We start from the raw sequence: 24,811 nt of genomic DNA on the forward strand, positions 1-24,811 counted from the left end.
CTAGCACCGGCTTTCTCAGAGTGCTCTTGACACCAGCTATCACTGGTTGATTTTTCTGGGAAGCAGATATTAAGACGAAGTTAGGAGTACAAAAGGATTTGGGAATTAGCAGCTGTGAAAGAAAAGAGTATGAAGCAGGACAAGGCAGAGTGAGCTGTTAGATCATGCCACACATTTCACAAATCGTTGCCAGCCCAATGGCTAGCTCCAGAGCAAACATTGCCCATTAGAGGTGTCCTGCCTTAGTTGAAAATGGCTAGCCCCACGTATGTACCATCATCAATCATCTTGCTAAGTTCTTGGCTTCCGAAGAGGAGGAGATCTCAGCTTGAATGCTGAGGGACCCTGAAGAGGCTAATAACTAGACACTGTCAGCTAACCACACTCATCATAACTAATAGGCTAGTCCTTCCTTGAGGAGGAATCTGAGCTGTGCTTCTCTGTGTCCACCACACTATCAAAATGTGAATATTCTTTCTAAACTTTCGCCAAGCTGACTCTGTGGAAGAGATAGGAATGAAGATAAACTGTTTTGTGTAACAAAGTTAGAAAATTTTGATTTATCTTCTTGTGAATAGCAAGTGAAGGGAGAGAAAAAGAAAAGAGAAAAAGGAAGGGGGGCAATGGAGAATGTGCGAGAGCCTGAAACATATGGAGAAGAAGCCAAGAATAAATATCTGATACTCAATTTTTGATCTTTTAACTGCTACAGCGTAAACTCTATTAGGTGTTTTGAAACCCCCAATGAAATTTGGTATAAAATAAAGACCAGTGCTTTATTTTGGTTGAAATCAAGTAAAATATTTTCAGCTCTACGTCTAGGGTAATACAGTATAGAAAAAGAACCACAAGCAGATAGTGAGATAATCCATCCAGAATTCCAACCCCTTCCACAGATAATCCAGAAATACACCTCTCTCTTAACAGAGCCAAGATTCAACTCTTAAATCTGTGGACTGTGCAGCCATCTAGACTTACAACATGATGAAGTTTCTTTTCAAAATGTATATTTTTCTAGTTTTCCAAAGCAAAACATCGGGACCATTTTTCACTCAAGTTTATTTTTTTCTTCATTCTGTTTATCTAATCAGTTGATAAGATATGAGGAGTCTTTGCTTACAGGAATTCTTCATAATTTTCCTTTCACCCTATTCCTACTTTCCTCTACTGATATCCAGATCCACAACGCACCAATCCCAAATTTCTGGCAGTAGCCTCCTACATTTCCTCTTTGAATTTCATGTTTCTAAGGCACAACAATTATCTTGTAATTTAATATTCAAAAGTATTCAGAGGTTTCCCATGGCTTATTATTTTTAAAAATATTTTTGGTGATTAGTAGATGTCAGCAACTGTGCTGGGTGTTGGGGTACAATGATGAATAAAGTCCTTACTTTTGAGAATATCATATAGTTGCAGACATGGCAGAACATAGTTCAAGGTAGAGATTTGCAAGGAAATCACAGATGGTATGGAAAGGGAGATTTGTGAATGATTACATCAATTCAGGACTCTTCTAGCTGGCTTTCAACATTGAAGCTATTTAATGTCCTACTTACCCAAATTTGTCAAGTGCCCGCCCAACACAAATTCTCTGTTCCTGCTAGAAAAGTGTTTTAATTTGACCCCCATATACAAAGCTCTTGCTCACCTCTTTATCTTTGTTCATTCTTCTTGACGAAAATGGCTTTCAGCAGCTCATGCCTGCTATCCACATCTTTTTGCCAGCTTTTAAAAGATAAGTACCAAAGCCAAGGTTTTGTTTCAATCATGCAGTTTTACCAGACAATCAGATCTATTCAGTTTGTTCCCTTCTCTAAATCCCTTCTGCACAAACTGATTGCATCCCCCTCTTTGAATTTATCTCTATTTGTTATTGAATTCGACGTGAGACTATCATCTTTTAAATTAGCTCTTTTATTCACAAAGGACTTATTCCATGCTAAGCAGCATAATTAAACAGACCCCTATTCTTACTATTCACGTTATAGAGAAGTAAAAACTGACGGATGGTTTAGCCTATCATTGAACAACTACTTTCAGAATTCTCATCATTTGCCTCAGCAAAGGTTTTATGTGCTGCAGACATAGAAGTAAATAAGGCAAAAAGGTTTCTTGTCTCCGTGAAGCTTATAATATAGTAATATAGATATATAATAACATAATAAAATCTATATTTACAGACTTTCTAATAATGGAAATAATATGTTAAAGAAGGAGGATAAGATAGAGTGCCTGTGAGTAGAGAGCATTTTTAGGGTGTCTCAAAATGCCTTATCAGAGGAGTTGACATTTGATATTTATTACGTCAACTCCCCCTCGTTTGGCAAAGAGCTAGTCATATGACAAGTATAAGAAGGAGCATTTCAGGCAGAGGAAATGATTAATACAAAAGGCCTCTGAAGTCAATGTAACTAATGCACAGTGAATAAGCCGGGGGTGGCACAAGATGAGGATGAAAAGATAGGCTGTTCTTCTTAGAAAATGGTGTAGTTCTGTTTGAACGAATTTCTCATTGATTCTCTCATACCAAGATGGTTTGTACTCTCTGGTGGAGTAAGGATTCTGTTGGCCCTTGGTGTTTTATTGATTGTTTTACACTCATATCAATTGAAAATTAGGATCAGAATTGTTTATTGAATAATGTCTTATGAAGGTTATGTCCAATCTTCCCAAAATGTCTTTCAGCCCAGTATTCCTTAAAGTTGCAAGTATCAAAAAAAAGAAAAAAGGTGCTAATCCTATATTGGCCTTTTTCAAGAGCAAACCAATTACTGACTTAAGTTGTTGGTGGTAGTGCGATGTATTTCAATCCTTGAAAAATTGTGAAAAGTCAACCTACCAGCTTAATACAGGCAAAATGCAATGAATCCGTTTGCTATAGTTTTGGCCCTGATGTGTTTAGGTGACCTAGAATTGAAGGAATCCATCCTCTGAGTAATCTCATTTTTTCTCAGGTTTAACTAAATTAATCTATTCCCTGGAGTTCTCCCTTCTTCTATTAGAGATAGCCCCGGAGGTGATGTGGAGAACTGCCAATTGTAAGGGTAGTTTAATTAATGAAACAATTATAATAATAGCTAATATTTATTAAGTATTTAGCATACACCAGACATTTTTGCTAAGTATACTATTATGCATCTTTCTCATTTAATTTTCTCAAAACTCTTGGAGAGAAGTACTATGATTATCCTTATTTATAAGATTCATAAACAGAGGCTAAGAAAATGAAAATAACTTGCCTAAGGTAACATAATTAGTAAATGGCAGAAACAGGATTTGAATCCAGGCAGCTTGAATCCTGAATTTATACTTAGCCACTATTCTGTCAAACCAAACCAAACTAAACAAACCAAACCAACAAAAAAGTAAAAACCTTATCTGGAAATCTGAATTATGTGTGTTTTCAATCTCCAATAATCAAATTAGATAGATAATTATAAAGGCACCATATCACTTCATGCTGCAGTCTAACAGCAGAATACCTATTTAAAAAGTAAAATCAAGAGACTCAGAGTACTAAATGATAAATTATATAATTTCTGGATGATGTACAGACAATGAATATGAATTGGTGATGTAAATATGGTTTTATAAATAGACAGCATGGAAAGAAAAATTCCTAATTCCGTTTCTTCAAATAATTCTCTTTATGAAGTCAGGGCACATTCATCAATCCTCAGGTTTCCTCATGTATTATAAAGAAATAAAATAATGCCTTCCCAAATATCTAAAAATATGATAGTTAATTTTAGAGATCGCCATGCATGTTTTGTGTGTGCATATTAACGGGCAACACTCAACACAAAGAACACAATAACAAAATTGCTGTTGTGCACAAGGAGATTTTCAGCCTTCAGAGCATTCTGTATGCACTTCCTCCATCACACAATTATATGTTAGTTATTCCAGAATGATTTTTCTGACATGCTGATCTAAAAAAAGCATGTGTTTACTTTAACTCTTGGAGGGTATTCCAATCAGAGAAGAGTAATCAGAAAATAAAATTTAAATATACATGATTTATAAATTTGTGTATCAATCCAATAGATTTAGGACTCTTTTTAACCTTTTACACTCTTTTGAAATCTGTTATTTTCTTCAGCCTTCCCTTGATTTGATTTTTAAGCTCTTCTTTTGTGATAGATTTAGGACTCTTTTTAACCTTTTATCCTCTTTTGAAATCTGTTATTTTCTTCAGCCTTCCCTTGATTTAATTTTTAAACTCTTCTTTTGTGAGTGTGTGATGTGTGAAATATCCCACCTTTTGTCTTTTCCCTGCATGTTTTCTAGCTTCTTGTCTTTTTAGCAGGGGTCTGCGCCTCAGGGGCCAGAATGTGATGCAAAGCTATGAATTGTTTCAGGAAGCTACAGGTTCACGAGTTCACACCAGCCATGGAGACTTGGCCAAGAGGAAGGATATTCTCCTCGCTGCGTCTGCCGCTCCCTAGAGTCTGTAGGTCAGCCCAGTATTAATAGATACTTGATTTTTAAAAAAAGTTTAAACTCCTTATTTTTCAAATATTGCTCACTAATTTAAAATAAAAAATAATCTGTGCCAAACAAAATACGTGCACAGCCTGTGTTTTGCATGCAAAGTATACGGGATTGATTCTGATCTAAACTCTGAAGTTTGCTAAGAGAGTGACCATGGTGAGTTACTTTTATTATCTGAGTCTCTACTTGTATCATCTTTAAAATAAAGATGATACTATATCACATGATATTTTGAGTATTAAAAGATGTAATGCAGATGAAATTCCTGGCACATTTCCTGACACATAGAAAGATTTAACTAAATCATAATTAACTTCCCTTTATGTCTTTTCGTCATCTCGACACATTTTTATTTAGCTAAATGTGTGTTGCTCACATCTACTCCATGAATCCTCCCCAATTCTCTCTTCCTCCTCAAATTTGTCCAGCCTTTAATAATTTATTCTTATTATTTTATGATGGATTGTTGTCATTGAATATATCCCCAAGTTAAAAAAATACAATGGTTTCTCCCTCTGTTTTCTTGGTATTTTCATTACAACTTTGGAAACTCATGAGTGGGTCATGTCAGCATCACAGCAGAATGAGTTGATCCCTTTGTCACAGCCCTCTAAGTTACAACCAGTAGGATATCCATAGACCAAGAAAGGACTCTCTGCACAGTACAACACAATGCCTGAGATATCTTTACATCTATATATCTGAAGGTGGGTGGACTGGACCTCATGGAGGTGGTGAAACCAGGGGAGCAATGGCAGCATCTCCTGAGCCTCAAGGCTCCAGGAACTGCGGCCATACTTGGGACCAGGGTCTCCAGGAACTGCAGTTGTGCCTGTGAACAAAGGCCCCAGAAACTGAGGCAGCCCCACACTCCTGGAGGCTTTAGGAACCACTGCAGTGCCTGTGACCCAACTTGCCCCATCCCCCAGTGGTGGTGCCTCTGACCTCAGTCCTCCAACCTCCCAGTAGTGGAAGCTGTATCGTGGTACCCTTGGTAGCAGTGGAAGTGCCTGTGACTTGAGGTTCCAGAAATCATGCTGGACTTGAGACCAGAGGCTCCAGGAGCCTCAGTAGTGCTCACTACTCAAGGCCTCCCCTTCTTGCAGCAGTAGCATTGGCACCTGCAACCAAAAGCTTCAGGGACCACTGCAGTTCCCAAGACCAGAGGCTCCAGGAACCGCAGCGGTACCTATGACCCAGCCTGCACAGCAGTGGCGGGATGCATCCAAGACCTCAGTGCCTGTGACAGCAGCAACAATGCCCACAACTTGAGGTTCCAGGAACTGCACTGGCACCCAAGACCAGAGGCTCAGGTACTGCAGGAGCATCTGCAACCCAGGCATCCCTCCTCTCGTGGTGGTGGCACCTGCAACACCAGCACACCTGGCAATAGCAGTGACACCCATGAACCCAGCACTCTTGGCAGTGACAGCCCCAGCACCCTCAGGAAACCTGGGAACAGCAGCGCAGGCAGCACATGAGGCAGTAGTCAGTGGAGAGCCTGGTAACAGTGACAGCAGAGCCCATGATTCCAGTAAACCCTAGCTGCAGCAGTGCCTGCAACTCTATCTCCTGCACTTGTGGCAGTGGTGCCCAGAGACCCAACATACGCAGATGTGGCAGAGATGCCCATGACCCTAGATCCCACCCGACCCCTTCCACCACAGTGTGGGAACTCATGACCCAGGTGGCCCTGGCAGCAGTAGAGGTGCTCACCAGCACAGTGACCATGGTGGCAACACCTGCAACTGCAGCAACTGTAAGCAATAGGCATCAGCAACCTCGGTGGCACAAGGAACACAATGAGGGCAATGATGATACCTTTGGCAGAGGCAGTAGAGGGTGGAAAGTGAGACTCTCAAATACAATCAGAAGCAGCTCAGAATCAAAGTAAACAAAACCTTACCTAAATGGGAAAAGTGTTTGCAACTACAAACGTGCCAGCAAAGGAAAAACTCACCAACTACCATGAAACATTATGGTAACAAAATATGACAAAAAGAAAATGACGATTCTCCAACAACCAAACTTGAAGTTACAGAAGACTGTGATCTAAGAAAGAATGGGAATATAGAACAACCAGAAAACAAAAGATAAAATGGCAGTATTAAGCCCTCATATATCAATAATCACCCTAAATGTAAATGGATTGAATTCACCAATCAAAAGATACAGAGGGGCTGGATGGATTAAAAAAACAAAATCCAACAATATGCTGACTCCAGGAGACCCATCTCAGCTCTAATGACAAACACAGGCTCAAAGTGAAGTGATGGAAGATGATACTCTAAGCAAATGGCAACCAAAAGAAAGCAGGTGCAGCCATACTTATATCAGACAAAATAGACTTCAAATGAAAATAGATAAGAGTCAAAGATGGACATCACATAATGATAAAGGAGACAAGCCATCAAGACAACATAACATTTATTAATATATATGCACCTAACATAGGAGCACCAAAGTCTATAAAGTAATTATTGACAGATCTAAAGGGAGAAATTGTCAGCAGTACAACAATAGTAGGGGACTTTTGTACCCTACTTACAGTGATGGATAGATGATTCTGACAGACAGTCGTCAAGGAAACACTGGTGTTGAATGAAACACTAGACCAGATTGACTTAATAGATAAATATATAGGACATTTGATCCAAAAGCAGTAGAACACACATTCTTCTCAAGTGCACATGGAACATTCTCAAAGATAGATGATATGTTGGTAAACAAAGCAAGTCTCAGTAAATTTAAGAAGATTGAAATCATATCAAACATCTTTTCCAACCACAATAGTATGAAACTAGAAATCACTTGCAGGAAGAAAGCTGGAAAAGTCACAAATTTGTGGAAATTAAACAACATGCTACTGAACAATTATTGGATCAATGAAGAAATCAAATGATAAATCAAAAATACCTGGAGAGAAATAAAATTAAAACACAACATACCAAAATCTATGGGATGCAGCAAAAGTAGTACTAAGAGGAAAGTTTATAGCAATACAGGCCTACCTCAAGCAACAAGAAAAATCTCAAACAACCTAACACAATACCTAAAAGAACTAGAAGAAGAAAAACAAAGCCCAAAGTCAATAGAAGGAAGGAAATAATAAAAATCAGAACAGAAATAAATGAAATAGAGACTAAAAAGATAATTGAAAACATCAATGAAACTAAGAGCTGGTTTGTTGAAAAGATAAATAATGTTGACAAACCTTTACCTAGACTCACTAAGAAAAAAGAGAGAAGGCTCAAATAAATGAAATCAGAAAAAAAAGAGGAGAAATTACAACAGATAACACAGAAATACAAAGGATGATAAGGGAGTACTACAAAAGGCTATATGGCAACAAACTGGATAACCTAGAAGAAATGGATGAATTCTTAGAATCATACAACCTTCCAAAGTGGAATCAAGAAGAAGTAGAGAATCTGAACAGACCAAATATTAGCAAAGAGATTGAAACAGTAATCAAAAACCTCACTAAAACCAAAAGTCCAGGATAGGATGGCTTCTCTGGTGAATTCTACTAAACCTTCAAAGATTTAATACTTATCCCTTCTCCAATTCTGCCAGAAAATTGAAGAAGACAGGATACTTCCTAACTCATTTTATGAGGCCAACATTACTCTGATAACAAATCAAACAAGGACACACAAAAGAGGAAAATTACAGGCCAATATCACTGATGAACATAGATGCAAAATCGTCAACAAAATATTAGCAAATTGAACACAATAATGCATTAAAAGGATCATACACTACATACAAGTGGGATTTATTCCAGAGATGCAAGGATGGTTCAACATCCGCATATCAATCACGTGAGACACCACATTAACAAAATGAAGAATAAAAATCACATGATCATCTCAATAGATACAGAGAGAACATTTGATAAGATCTCTCATCCACTTATAATAAAAACTCTCAATAAAATGGGTTAGAAGGAAGGTACCTCAATAATAAAGGCCATATACAACAAACCTGCAGCTAACACCATATTCCACAGTGAAAAACTGAAAACTATCCAAGAACGGGAGAAAGGCAAGGTGGCTCACTCTCATCACTCATATTCAACATAGTATTGGAAGTCCTAGTCAGAGCAATTAGGCAAGAAAAAGAAATGAAAGGCATCCAAATTGGAAAAAAAGAATTAGTAAAACTGTCACTATTTGCAGATGACATGATTTTATATGTAGAAAACCCTAAAAAATCCACCAAAAACTATTAGAAATAATTAAGGAATATAGTAGAGTTGCAGGGTACAAAATCAACATACAAAAATCAGTTGTGTATCTATACACTAACAAAGAACTAACAGAAAGAGAAATCAAGAACACAATCCCATTTACAATCACAACAGAAAAAATAAAATACTTAGGAATAAGTTTAACCAAGGAGGTAAAAGACCTATACGCTGAAAACTAGAAGATATTATTGAAAGAAATTAGGAAGACACAATAAAATGGAAAGATATTCCATGCTCATAGATTGGAAGAATTAACATAGTTAAAATGTCCATATTACCTAAAGCAATCTACAGATTCAAAGCAATCTCTATCAGAAACCCAAGGACACTTATCACAGAAATAGAACAAAGAATACTAAAATTTATATGGAACAATAAAAGGCCCTGAATAGCCATACCAATCCTGAGAAAAAAGAGTAAAGTTGGGCATATCACACTCCCTGATTTCAAACTATACTACAATGCTGTAGTAATCAAAGCAGTGCAGTACTTGTAGAAAAAAAGACATACAGATGAATGGAATAGAAATGAGAGCCCAGAAATAAACCCACACATTTACGGACAGCTAATTTTTGACAAACGAGCCAAGTATATACAACAGAGAAAGGAAATTCTCTTCAGTAAACGGTATTGGGAAAATTGGACAGCCACATGCAAAAGAATGAAAGTAGAGCATTATCTTACACCATACACAAAAACCAACACACAATGAATTAAAGACTTGAATTTAAGACCTAAAACCATAAAACTCCTGAGGAAAACAAAGCCAGTATTCTCTTTGACATCAGGAATAGCAATATCTTTCTAAATGTGTTTCCTCAGGCAAGGGAAACAAAAGAAAAATAAACAAGTTGGACTACATCAAACTAAAAAGATTTCTGCACAGCAAAGGAAACCATCGAAAAAAAAGACAACCTAGTGACTGGGAAAAGACATTTGCAACAACATATCTAATAATGGGTTAACATTCAAAATCTATAAATACTAACACAATTCAACAGCAAAAAAACAAACAACCCGATCAAAAAATCAGCAGAGGATCGGAACAGACGTTTTTCCAAAAAAGTTATACAGATGGCTAACAGGTACATAAAAAGATATTCATCATCACTAATTATTAGGGAAATGCAAATCAAAACCACAATGAGATATCACCTCATACCCGTCAGAATTGCTATTAATAAAAAGACAAGAGGGCTGGCCCCGTGGCCTAGTGGTTAAGTTTGCGTGCTCTGCTTCAGCAGCCCAGGGTATCACTGGTTCAGATCCTGGGGACAGACATAGCACCGCTCATCAAGCTATGCTGAGGTGGCATCCTGCATAGCACAACTAGAAAGACCTACAACTCCAATGTGCAAGTATGTACTGGGGGGCTTTGAGAAGAAGAAGAAGAAAGAAGGAAAAAAGAAGATTGGCAACAGATGTTAGCTCAGGTGCCAGTCTTAAAAAACAAAACAAAAGTCCAAAAAGTGCTACTTTAAAGGGAACATGTGCTCTCTGCTTAAAAAAACAAACTAACTAAAAAGACAAAGAAATAAGTGTTGGAGAGGATGTGGAGAAAAGAGAAGCCTCGTATGCTGCTAGTGGGAATGTAAATTGGTACAGCCTTTATGGAAAACAGTATGGAGAATTCTCAAAAAATTAAGAATAGAACTACCATATGATCCAGCTATTCCACTTCTAGGTATTTATCCAAAGAAGATGAAAACATTAATTATAAAGATACACGCATCCTTATGTTCATTGCAGCATTATTCACAATAGCCAATACTTGGAAACCTGAGTGCTCACTGATGGATGAATGGATAAAGAAGATGTGGTATGTAAATACAATGGAACACTACTCAGTCATAAAAAAAGATGAAATCTTGACATTTATGACAACATGGATGGACCTTGAGGGTATTATGCTTAGCAAAATAAGTCAGACAGAGAAAGACAATTACTGAATGACTTTATTCATATGTGGAAGATAAACAGACATGTAGATACAGAGAACAAATTGGCAGCTACCAGAGGGGAAGAGGGTGGAGGGGAGCAAAAGGGTTAAAGGAACACTATGTACAGTGACAGATGCCAACTGGACTTTTGGTGGTGAACACAATGCAGTCTATACAGAAGTCGAAATATGATGTACATCTGAAATTTATACAATGTTATAAAGCAATGTTACTGGAATTAAATAAATACAGAAAAATTTTTAGAAAAATTAAGTCGACTTCTGATCTGATCTGCAACTACATGTGATGCATAGCCGTGTGCTAAAAAGTGGATCTTCTTAACTCACTTTTGAAGAAAAGAGCTACATAAATTCAATAGGTTGGGGCCACCTCGGTGGCACAGTGGTTAAGTTCATGCACTCCGCTTTGGTGGCCCAGATTTGAATTTGCTGATTTGAATCCTGGGCAGGGACCTACGCACCACTCGTCAAGCCATGCTGTGGTGGCATCCCACAAGGAAGAACTAGAAGGGCCTACAATGAGGACATACGACTATGTACTGGGGCCTTGGGAATAAAAATTAAAAAAGAGGAAGATTAACAACAGATGTTAGTTCAGGGCCAATCTTCCTCGCACACACACACACACACATACAAAAATCCAACAACAAAAAAACACAACTGATCTTACAAGAGAAGTTTTCATTTAAAAAAAAATTCAATGTGTTATTACTAAAAATTGCCAATCTGTATGTGTTTGGATCACCCCTTTAAAAGTCTACCCTGCCAACTTTTCCAGGAAATGAATGTGAGGGCAGACACTCAATAGTCATGGAAATAGTTCATGATTCCCCTGTTGGGTCTATTTGCATTTTTGGTACATCTTTTTATCATTCCCAACATCAACTCTCACTTAGTCTTATTTCTGCCAAGTCCCTTCAGACCAATTATTGCCTTTGTACTTACCAAAATTTTTCTTTGTTTGCTAGATTATAATCAATCTTTTCCATCCGGCTCAATATTTCCGTGGTCTGTAAACATAAAGGTCTGTGTTGAGCATGACCTGGGGGTTCTTCGATATTTCTACAGTCCTATGTTCTTATATCAGGTACACAGTCTTGTGGGCAATGGAAAGTAAAAGAAAATCCATATCTGACAGAACACAAAAAATTGAAAAATAAATTTACTCTCTCCATATACTTATTTTCATGATTGAATACTAAAACATATGCTCATCTTATAGTATTTTCATGAAAAAAGATATTTTATAGTTTTAATGAAGAAATTAACAAATATACGGTTATGAAAAACTTTAACTGAAATATTTTGGATAGCCCAGATAATGTACAGTCCTCATGATTTGTATGCACAAAAATGAATGGACTTCTACAATCCCATATATCTGGAAATATATCTTCCTCCAAATCTACAATTAAGATCCCCACATCGTTCTATTCTAAGAGTGACAGTGAGGCAGACATATGCTTCATTTTTTAATTTTATTTTTACTTGTAAAATTTCACTTTTTAATTTACAGACTCAACCCTTTTTCTTAAATGGTAGATGAAAATATGATTTTAATTTTTCATTCTTATAAATAGAAGTCAACATCGAAAACATATTTTCAAATGAACTGTGGCATCTCACATTTCAGGTGAAAATATTTTATAAGCACCTTATATTACAAAAATTTTTCTCATAGAGCAATGATCCCTTTTCTGCTGGTAAATTTCAAGCAACATATTAAAACAATCAATTTTAGAGATTGCTCTTATTTTACAGTTTCATTTCTCTGATACACCTAAAGAAATTGATATTGGAACCTGAAACATATAGTAAAAGAGAAGAAAACTACAAACTAATTTCACAAATAAACACATACTAAAAACTTAAAGTAGAAGTATATAAAATCCATTCATAAATAAAGATTTAAAAGTTTAGTATTGGGAAATCTATCAATACCATGCATCATATCAGTAGGTCAAGGGAGAAAAAAATGTGCCGTCAAACTGATAGATGATCAGAAAACAATATTCAGCATGAATTCTTAATTTTAAAAGTCTTAGTTAACTCAAAGTACAAGGGTGAAAGAATACATTACAAAGTAACAGTTGCTAATATACTTAATTATTAAATACTAGAAGCAAATTAAATCAGAAACAAAGCTGAAATAAGGGAAACAAGAAAACAGCAGTGTGATGATGAAATAAACTGTGTACTTCCTTAACATAAAATGTTGTTATCTGGGGTGAAGCAAGCTTTGTGTCAAATGGCTGGGCAATAGAGACATTTCTACCACACTTAGGAAAGACAAAGTTGGCCATTATGACCACTGTTTTTTTAACATACTTCTGAAAGTTCTAATACAATTATTAGGGAAAACAAAATGAAAAAAAAAAACCCCACAAATTTATAATCAAAAGAGGAAAAGCAAATATTAGTTGCTGAAGACATGATTTTCTACTTTGGAAAACAAAAAGAATTAACTGAAAACCTGTCAGAACTAATCTATGCATTAGCATAGCTAGATTGAAAATTATAGAGAAATCAAATTTTCCCATATACTAATGATAAACAGTTAAAATAAAATGGAAAATAAGGATCCATATATAGTAGCAAGGAAAAATATAAAATTCTAAGTAATGAACTAAAATTTCCCAACCTTTATGAGATAAACTATATAAATTTTCTATGAAATGTAAGGGACAGATGACAATGAAGAACCATACTTTTTACTTCAATAGAAAAACTTAGAAAGAGAGAGCGCCACATTTCCTAAATTAATATTCTCATATAAGATCATTCTAACCCAAATCATAACTTTGGGAAGGGCCAATGAACTTGACAATAATTCTAAACATCATTTAGATACAGAATTTAGAATAAAAACAATAAATCGTGAGAGGAGATTTCTCTCACAATCGTTAAAAAGTTTATAAACATACCATTCAGAAAACAGTATAGTCACACCAACAGAGTATATGGATAGGACAATGCAAGATGATGAAAGGTCAGAAGCAAAGATAACTGTACATGCTTAGTTAAAGAAACTTAAATCAGCTTTTTAAATCTGTGGGATGACCAAATGGGTTCATCAATAAATGGCAGTAAAATAATTGGGTAACAACACACACGCACACACACACACATCCTTACATCATATTTTATACCAAACACATCCCTGATGGATTAAAGACATATGGCTATTTTCATTATATTTAATCTTTAATCCGCAGGAATTTATTTTTCTAATACCCGGCGTTGGCGAGGGCACTTCAATACACTGTCAAATGAGTGTGAATTTTTACAAAATCTATGAAAAGCAATTTGGTAATATGTGTCAAATGTCTCAACAACATCATAATATATGCCTTAGCAATTTGATGACGAGAAATATACTTTTAAATATTCAGTAACATTTAGAAAGGTCTTCATCATTATATGATCATACTAATAGCAAAAACCTGCAAACATTGAAAGTATTTATCAATACGGGATTCGTTGAATAAATTAGGGAATATTCAGTTAATTGGTCTGTGGTCATTAATATAGGAATATCTTTTATTTATATTGAGAGAGATGTTCAGAATTCCTTTTCCGTCTCTTTTTCTATCTCTGTTTCTCTCTCTATATATATGTGTGTATATATATATATAAAATATATGCACACACATATTCATACATACATATACATATACCAACATCCTTATACATGCATGCATATACATACGTACACACAGATTGAAAGTATATATACCAAAGACCAATAATTCCTAGCAGTAATAGGTATTAAAATTTGTTTCTTTTTGTTTTACTTGCATTTTCTGATGCTTTTTCTTCTTCACTATGGATTACTCATAAAATATATTATTCTTATACTCACATATAAGATATATATATAGTAATAATTTTAATTATTTTGTGGGTAATATTTTTATTAATTACACTTGCTTTGATTACTAATTAATTTTACATAAAGATATCTGTGGCTCTAATCAGACTGTGAACAGAGTCATAATATCTTATACATCTTTGTATTCCCCAATGTGCCCATAATTCTGCTAAATGACTAATAAACATTGGCTATATTACTATCATTTTAAAAGTATTCTCTGTGTGCTCAAAATACAGACATTAAAAAAACTTATGTCTCAGCCTTTAAAAATTACATCAAGTAAATTTTTTAAAAGATGAAATAACAGATACAAGATCAATCAACATGATATGAGTAAGCAAATTTTGCTATGAACAGAAGGTCATGTAAAGTTTTCTGGAGAAATGAATATCAGAACTGCATTGTAAAGAAACTTAGAACTTAAGGAGGTGAAGAAGCTTTGAGAAATGAGTCTTGTTACTGAGGTAAGGCAGGAGGTGAAGAGGCCTACAGACAAGAAAAATCAACCTTTTCAAAAGGTTTTTTGAAAAGTTGAATTATTGGATGCAAGTCAGTGTGGCGGTTTCTAAGGGATAAGTGTGGGAAGTAGAGGGCCCTAGATCTCGAGAGCCTTCAGTGAGGTGCAACGAAATTTAAATTTTATCTTTAAAGTCATGGAGACCTTTGTTGCTTGTTAAGTTTGAAAAGAGGAAAGGTTCACATAGCATTAGAAAGCATTTTGAGATATATTTCATGTGTTCAAAATGTGATAGAAGGCAAACAAAAAAAGAAATATGAATGGAAATGAAGAGTTGAAACAAGAAACTCAAATGATCAAGAAATAAATATCTTTAATCTCCTAGTAATCAGTACAATACAACTTCAAAAAATAATCAGATATCCTTTCACATTCATCAGATTAGGAAACATTTAAAAGTCTGATCATATCAATTGACAAAGGAGGTGGGGAAGCAGACACTCCATATAAATCTGGCGGAAGTGTAAATTAGAACAATTTCTTTAAAGAGAAATTGAATATCTCCGAAAAATTTGACTTTGTACATACTATACAACCCAAAAATGTCATTTCTAAGAAAATTCTTGTACAAGTGAGGTAAGAGACATGTACAAAGATGTTCTCTGACTCTTTATTTGTAATCTGTGGGACGTGGAGGGATGGATAACAGGGAAAGTTGAAAAAAATTATTATAATATACTCATATACTATATCTGGGCTATTATCCATCACTTAAAATAAATGAATTAGATCTTATAGATCTCAAAAGATGTTGAATAAAGAAGCAAGTTACAGATGATCACATGTGCATAATTTGCAAGCACATGATCTTTATAAATGTAAAACTGTTTATTTATAATTAGTAAAAGTATATAAGCAAGGGTGAGCTACAGATCAAATTCATGGTAGTCGCATCTGGGGTTGGAGAGAAATGGAACCTGATTTCAACTTAAATTTCTGTAAAAATGCATAAAAAATAAATACATCAAAATAACTGGCTTTTTCATTTGCTTACTCGAAGAAGTGAGTACGTGGATGTGCATTACACTAGTCTTCACAGTTTTCTGGTTTTACAAAATTATTATTTTGAAAATATGGTTGGATTGGCTTATCTGGAAAATGGGATAAAGACAAAATACACTGAGACTTCAGTTCAAACTTGATATAACAAAACGTGTAAAATAATGAATAATCTTTGATCATGTTATTAGAGTGATATAAAACTGTCATTTAAACTCTGGCAACTGCACGACAGAAAGAATGAAAGTGAGAGTTGAAGAACTATGTTAAATATGTTTAAACGCTCGACTTAGCAAGGACACTGCAAGCAGGTATGGTTCCTTTGTGTGAATTACTCTCCTTAGGAATAAATTGCAAAACTACACGCCGTTCTCGTGAATTTTTTAAAAGTTAGCCTTCGTTCCTCTGTCCGATACAATACTAGGCCTAGGAAATGGCATTACTGATGAGATTTCAGTGCGCACTGACCCCCTAGCCAGGAACTCTTGTGCAGAGCACAAATTTGGTTTTTATTCATGCCACTTTGGGGTTTTATGACACAAGAAAGGACAATCTATTGTTGTATTTTTTTGGCTTAACCCTACACTTTATGTCTTATGAAATGCATTACCTGATCTGCTGATCTATGTTTGAAGTTTACATTAATGAGCAGTCCAAGTTTCGGTCATTTTTATTGCAGTCTCTGTCAGGCCCTAGCCACAGAGTCGTCAAAGCCTATCTCAGAAAAACTGTCAGAATTCACGTAAAACCTCTTGCATCCGTGAATTTTGCTGTGCTATAGTCAATCTCTCAGCAGGTTTTTTGGCCCTTACCTCCTAGGGATATGTCAAACAACCAAAAAACAGATATGCCTGTGGAATGTTGATAACGTGGACCAGAGAAATAGCTTCAGATGGAGTCAAGGGAAGGTGACATCTTTGAACCTACTATTTAATGGCTTGTGACATCTTATATTCACTTGTATTTTTGTCCTAAGTTGCAACCTTCTTAGCCAACAACAGTAGCTGTTTAGTATTTCCAGTGTCTATAATGAACACAGTTACACATTGTACAAGAACACATCTTCTGTGTGTTGAACACAATCAACCAATACTTGAAATTAATCGACCCGCAGATTTTTTATAAGCCCTGTTTCCATGTAAATACAATGTGACTGACTGTGAGTTTCCAAATATAAGAAATTCCTAACGTTATTGTGTCTAACATATACATACGCATACATACATACACGCATATTGATGAACCAGGCTATAGCCAATATTTGACTGTTTAATGCAGCAAGTGGGCCATAAATAATACAACTATTCTGAACGTTCTTTCGGCCAAAAGGTAGGGAAGGCAAATTAAGTCCTGGAAACCTATGAGGACAGATGTCAGGGAAGAGTGATAAATAGTTAGGTGTAAAGACAAACTTCTGTGTCCAGATAAGCTGAATTCAACATGATGGAATGAAAGGGAAGCTGAAGGAATTGAGTGCAGATGGAAGAAAAAATTAAGAGGAGTGGGAAGCAAAACATTGCAATGTGCCTGCCCTGGGGAATATCTTTACCTTGGACTGCAACACCAAGATGAGAATAAGAGTTTGGAAAAGAATACTATTCTGGAAGTTAGGAGACAAGGATATTAAATCTATCTATACCATTACTAAGTTGTCGATCCTAGGCGAGTCATCTCCCTTTCCTGGGCCTTGGTTTATTCTTTGCCTACCTCTGAATCTCTGTGTCACTCCAAGATGCTGTAAGCCCTTGTAACTCTCTTTCATGGTACTTGGGGATTACCGTTAATGAGCTGCCATATCCTGTAATCTCATCTATGCTATATAAGCTCCTCTTGTTGGCTTCAATCTTTTTCACCATAGCATTACTAAAAGAAATCCATTGCAAAAGTTTTGAATCTATCTGTGGGCCAGACTCCCAGAAGTTCATGGTATGGCCTTCATGCTTCACTGAAAAACTCTACTTCCTTTTATACATCTCAAGGCCTTGGTCATCTCCAACCTTCAGGGTCAGTGGAACAATTCTGGCATTACTCAATCATCATCTTCGCCTTTACTATCCTAGTAGTCTCCCCACAGAATTTTACCATAACGGGTCTGAGTCTTTGTCAGCCCCACCAATGGTAGAGTACTGTTTTGATAAATGTTAAGAATAAGTTCAACTTAGTGGAGAGACTAACATAGGAATCCACTTTGGTGAAGTACACAATTATGTGCATAATAAAGGACAAAAAAAAGTATTCAGACCAGTCAGAATACCTGGAAGGGAGATTAGCAGCATTTTCCAAAGTAGACAAGAAGATGCTTACTTGTGTACCCCTGAAATCTTCATCCTAGGGCTCACAGTTGGGTACGTTAATATCTGAATGAAGGAGAATCATCTCAGACGTTCAGGAAGGTCAACTGTCCCCTTTAAATCTTGTCACAGAGAAGTAGTTCAGGTAGGCTTGTATAGATATTTCCTGGGAACCACACATCAAGACTCAAGAACTATAGGGTTATATAAGGTGAAATATAACGAAAGTGAGATTCAGTACAGTCAGGCCTGAGCACAGGCTTCAATTGACAACGCCACCCTCCACAAATTAAAAAGCCTGATCACAATAATTTCCTGGACCCAGAGCTATGGCATTAGTGCTAGGGCCAGTTCTCCAGACGTATCTGAGAGTTACACTAATAGTCCCTCAGACCTGCTATAAAGTCTATCCTACCCAGGATCAAATTCAAGTTCAGGAAGGCTGGAGCCTGAAGCACAGTTACCTTGGGACCCTACACTGGTACAGAGTGAGTTGTACTGGTCCTTTCTTTACAGAGCATCAGCTAAGGATGATCAAAAACATAGAAGGGTAACAACATAGGAAGTTGGTGGGGCACGGGGGTGAAAGGGAATGGTATCAAAAGCAGATGTTAATCCAAAGATGTTCCCAAGAGTGTGAGCTGAGGGAGAGAATTCAGGCAGATGGTAAATGGAAAAACGACTGGGAAGCCATGGCTGGAAACTGGTGAGGGATTCTAAGTAGACTGAAGAGAAGACATGTCTTGGACTGCCTAGCATATAGACAAGCCAACATTGGTTAGGCATTGCTCTATCTGCAAGCCTTCTGTAAAAACATGATTATAAAGCTGATACATATCCTTCCTCTAGTAAGGCTAGATAGACAGATTAGACAGATAGATAGATAGATAGATAGATAGATAGATAGATAGATATAGATGGGTGATAGATATTTATGGAATTATACACAAAATACTTTCCTTTTATGTATAGGTCATGAATTGCTTTTATTGTCTGAACTATATTAAAAAGCATTAACATGAGACACATTTAGTAAGGGAGATCTGCCAAATATTTGCATTGTTAATGACCTGGGCGGTGAGGTGGTTAAAGATTCAAGTTCTATGGAGTCAGAGAGAAATCCCCGAAGATTTGAAACTAACTGTGTGGTATATTTTAATATATGAATATTTCTAAATAAGTTTTCAAAGTTCATATGGATTGGTTGTTCTTCTGACTTACTTGTTAGGGTAATTTTTAGTGTTGCAGTAGAAAGTGTTGACTTTGGATTTAGATGATTTTGTTTTAAATTCTTATACTGACATACTCTATGTGTTTCTAGGTGTTTGACCTCTTTCGTCCTAAATTGACCTCATCTACAAATAGAAATACTAAAGTCTCAGTTACAGAGTTTTTATGTAAATTGGTGGGATAATTCATGTAATGCATCCAATGTGTACTTGCCACATAAGAGATGCTCTATAAATGAATTTTTATGACAATTTGTGTAAAGGTATATGACATTTAGAAATGGACAAAGGGATGAGAATTATAAAATCATGACACTAACATTATAAGCCAAATTAATCGGAAAGTATAATTCGATATATAAAGATATCAGGGCCACATTCAAACATAAAAAAATGTCTTTAACTAGTATACTCTATGACACTGCTATAGTTATAAAATAAATGACATCATCAGGTCTAAAGTATTTATGGCTCTCTAAATATTAGTTGTGAATCACTAAGTAAAAATATTTAAATATAATTAAAATTATATTTAAATATAATCTTGTTATAAATATTCTTTGCTTTTTGTTATTTTTTATTATACAAGTAATATGTGTAATTACAAAACACCTAATGAGTAAAAGCATATTTTCATAAGTCACCTGTTATTCTACTTCTCAGAGATAACCAGTGCTAACATATTGTGAATTAATTTCCACACCATATGTACATGCATTTATGTATATGCATACACACACAGATATAATTTCATTTAAAAAACAGTATCATATGATCATGCTATAAATATTCTTTTGTATCCTTCTTATTCAATTATACATCCATTTTCTTAATATCCTTAATAACTTTCTAAATAAAATATGCTACTCTATCCTGTGCAAGATGGCGATTGAATAAAAATGTGGCTATTCCAAATGCAGTTATAAAAAAGCTGCTCTAGAGACCAGAGGCTTCTAGAAGCTGGGTTATAACTTTACTTTACAAAGTAGAACATCTTGTTCTATTTAAATTTTTCACCCTATCTTGAACCCATATTTTTATTCCATTTTGAGACCATGGCATACTGGTTTGTAAAATACCTTGCGATCTTTGTGTTGAAAGAGCTGAATATTATTATAACCATTTATCATTACATAGTAGAAACCCTTGACTGGAAAAGGCATTATTTTATTTCCCTGACACACTAGGGGAAGTTACATTTTTGGCTCTAGCTATTGCTATTAATTCCCCAACTTTTATGACCATGAACCACCACCCTCAAATTCTTTTCTTTCCATTTTCATCAATATAGCTATATATAATCTTGCTTTTGCAATGAGAAAACTCAGACCAACAGTGCATTACAATTGGCAGGCTTATGCAAAATTAAATATTACCTGTTGACTTGAGCAGACCTTTACACCAGCTCTGAATTTATAAGCATTTTTTGTATAGACCTCATCCATTGATTTAGGTACTTAAAGACAATCAGTAAGCAATAATATTAACATCATACATTTTCTTTATTAATAAGTAATAGGAACAATGGAATTTTCCATTCTTTAGCATTCAAAGTCACCAAAGTTTAATTAATAATGCTTTTATATACCTGGGATAGATGACAGTTTCTTGTAACACAGTAATATATAAAATAAAATAATCTTCTGAAACAAAGATTTGTTGTTGTTAGTATTTCAATCAGAAACAACCCAAGAATTTAACTATAGCAATAACTGGAATTAAATCATGTAAATATAAAATACTCTCTCCTCCATACTAAAGAACTCATATCAATTCTACTTTACCCTATCCTCTCCCCAGTAAAGTAGGTTTTCTAGAACATTTCCATTATTCTGTTTTTCTTTGTGCAAACATAGGTTTCATTATTTCCTATGGCCTTTTCTTCATCAGGTTATTAAAATATTAGTTGTTAAAATATCAGACTTTCTGCCTAAATCTTAGAGTCTTAAAGAAAAAAGGCAGGGTACTAAGTACTGCATGTGCTGGGAAGGTAGTAGAGGATACAGCCTATAAGGAAATGGCATTTCATAGTGGGCCTGAGGAGAGCATGATAATTTCATTTGCATCATGACCACTAATCTCATCCTTGTGTTGCCTGAATGGCAGTGCCATTGATCAGCATGTCGTAATGGAAAAAACACTCCATGGTAATGTAACGCAGGGCATTCAAATTCTCTTCCTGCCACTGCTGTGTGCATTGAATTGACTGGCAGAGGCAGTAAGACCTTGATTCAAAGCCTGACTCTCATTTATTTGTCGTGTGCCCTAGAAAAGCTACTTCTCCTTTTTGAACATTAGTCTCCTTATTTCCAATATAGGAATAATAATACTTTTCCTGCAAAGCTTTTGGGAAGATTACTACTGCTGCACAGGCTGTCTAGACTAGCTCTCAGTACTGAATGGCTGCTCAAGGAAGGGTAGCTGTAATTATGATAGCTGTTATTAATCATGTCCTTTACACTTTCAGGGAAACAGGCTAGAGAATCTTTAGGTTTCCTTCACACCTACCCTTTATGGACTCTATCTGCATTTTAAGATGGAGGAATTTATTGCACCAGTTGAAGGCAACTGAGTGCAATGGAAGAAAACAGTACAGTAAAATATTTCCTGTAGAAAGTATCTTGATTGGACATCCTTAATAAGAACTTTCTTTATTGTATTCTTCCCTCCCTCCACCCCTCCTTTCTTCTTCCTTCTTGCCTTCCTTCCTTTTTTCCTTCCTTCTTCTCTTTCTTTCTCCCTTTTACTTCCCTCTATACACACATATGTTTATATTCTCACCATTTACTCCAAACCTATTTTCTCATTCTTTTTGCATTGATAGATATTCTGAAATTTCTTTAGAACTTTTGTACTAAGTAGAAAGAATATAATTAACATCTCTAACTTAAATTTTTGAGGAATCAGTACTTTTTGCTTTTTAGAAATTCATCCACATAAAATTTAATACAATAGTCCCAGATAGGCAATAGTATGGGCTTTTAATGTAAAACATGTCTAAGAATGTCTTCAATTAACTCCTGAAAAATCTGAGAATAACTTATTACATATATTCCTTAGGAACCATTTTTTTAAGCCACTATAAAAGTATGGCTAGCATACTTTTAAATCAATGTATGTATGTTTAAATCCCAAGGTTTAGTTTAGATATTTTTTCTAAAGGACCCCTTGCCTATATGAAAGAATCTGCTTTCAGTTCTCTCTCTTTCTTGTCCATCCCTTCTTAATGCCAGGAATGGTATGTCTGAGCTTCACATATCCTATTTTTGCATTAAGGAATAGTTATCAATCCATTTATGAAATCCAAGTTTTTTTGCTGTGTTCCCTTCTCCAGTGATACAAAATTTCCAAAACAGTTAGGTTAAAAATCTGGTGCTTAGATTTCAAAAACTATGATGATTAAATAATCAGTTGCGATGATTAAGTAATAACAGCCCTTTCCTGCCTTCAACTCTCCTATCTGATGTTAGCTTTGAAATCTGTTCTGAAGCTTCTGAATTGTAGGGAAAGTTTCCCTCATGGGTGTTAGGTATTTAGATGTCCCATGAACTGAAAGAAAACATGAAGAATGAGATCTTCCAACTAATAAACCTCCAAAGCTGCAACATCAGGATTCACAAAATAAGCTACTGGAAGAATATGGCAGTATCACATTGTTTAGCAGCATCTCAAACCGTCTGAACTGTAAGTGATGTTCAGTGACCTCAGCTTGTCCTTGAGGCTCACTGGCAAAAAGGCAGTGCTGCAGTCAGAGCCCTGGTAGTGACTGGAGCCAAATCTAAAAGGAGGAAGGCTGTTGTTTCCTCTCTACAAATCCAAGCGTGTAGAGCTAATGTATCAAACTTACTTTTTAGTAGTATCATACTCTTTTATGAAACTAAGTGAATTATTTTTCTCACAAGTAGATAGCCGCTAATAAGCCTGTGAACTTTTAGATATTAAAATAGAGGAAAGATTTTTAACCTTTTTGGATGCAGTTTTCTAGTGAGAAGATTAGGTAAAGTGAGAGATCATTCAAAAACTGACAACTCTAAATGCACTCTTTAAAAAGAATAAATGGTTTGGTCCTACTTTTATTTCTTGATTAACCAGAAATTGTTCTAGCTTTTCAAAGGAGGAGAGTCCTCCTTTGCATCCTTTAGAGATTAAGGTGAGCTTAAGTTTTTTTTCCCCCTTGAAGCTTCAAGTAAAGAGTTGTTGTGGAAGAGAAAGTGTGTAGGAATAAACAGACTTTCTGTAGTTGTAGGAGTTGAGGATCCACAATTCTGGTAATATAAATTTATCATACCTACTAAATATGTTCTTCAATGAAGTGAGAGGTAAAATTCATATACTCATTAAATTGATACTATTTATATTATGTGTGATATTCATGAGAAATATCCTTTGAACATGGAAGATATGATTCTTTTCTCATTATTACTCTTCAATAAAGAAATTGATCAAGATAGTTTAACCAGTCATTCAGAGAACTCTCAAGTTAAACATTGTATGCAAATTAGATGCAAAGCCTTTGTAAAACAGAACTCTACCATTAAATATGTTCGGGATTTCATTAAGAGGGTTGAGTTCGCCTATGTTACATCCCTCCTGAAGTTACTACCAGCTCAGTCAGAGACTTGAAGAGACTAAGTTAGCTATGGAAATAGGTCTGCCAATGTATATGTATTTTCAGTTGCAAGGTAATAACTCAATGAGATACGTGTTATTGACTGAGTTCCTCCAAACTATTGTTTCTTAGTTTTGTTTATGGATTCACATGTTATTGTTCAATATGTGCAAAAGCCGCATAAATTATTGTAGTGCACGGGCAGTATGAAACCACCAATTTACTTCACCTCACCACAGCATTAAATGTCAAGGTGTCAAGCTGTCCCTTCAGGTTTCATTGGAAAACATAAATTATTGCTAATAGAATGCACCAGTGAAATTTCTGAATAACAAATGACTTGGGAAGGCATCACTGCAAGAAGGAACTATAGGACACTTGAGATAATTTACGATACAAATATTTTCAAAACCTGGTCTGCTTGGAAGGTTGATTTCTAAATGTAAAATAAATAACTGGCTGAGTTCCCTGTTTTCAACTCATCCTTCTGTAATTTCCATCAAATGCATTCTTAAAGAAGTTGTAACTCTGACTGCAAACCTGCAGTGCCCTTAGAACGCCAAGGTATATAGTGGAAGATTCG

Source organism: Equus quagga, chromosome 6 (assembly GCF_021613505.1).
Source record: "Equus quagga isolate Etosha38 chromosome 6, UCLA_HA_Equagga_1.0, whole genome shotgun sequence".
NCBI classification, from domain to species: domain Eukaryota; kingdom Metazoa; phylum Chordata; class Mammalia; order Perissodactyla; family Equidae; genus Equus; species Equus quagga.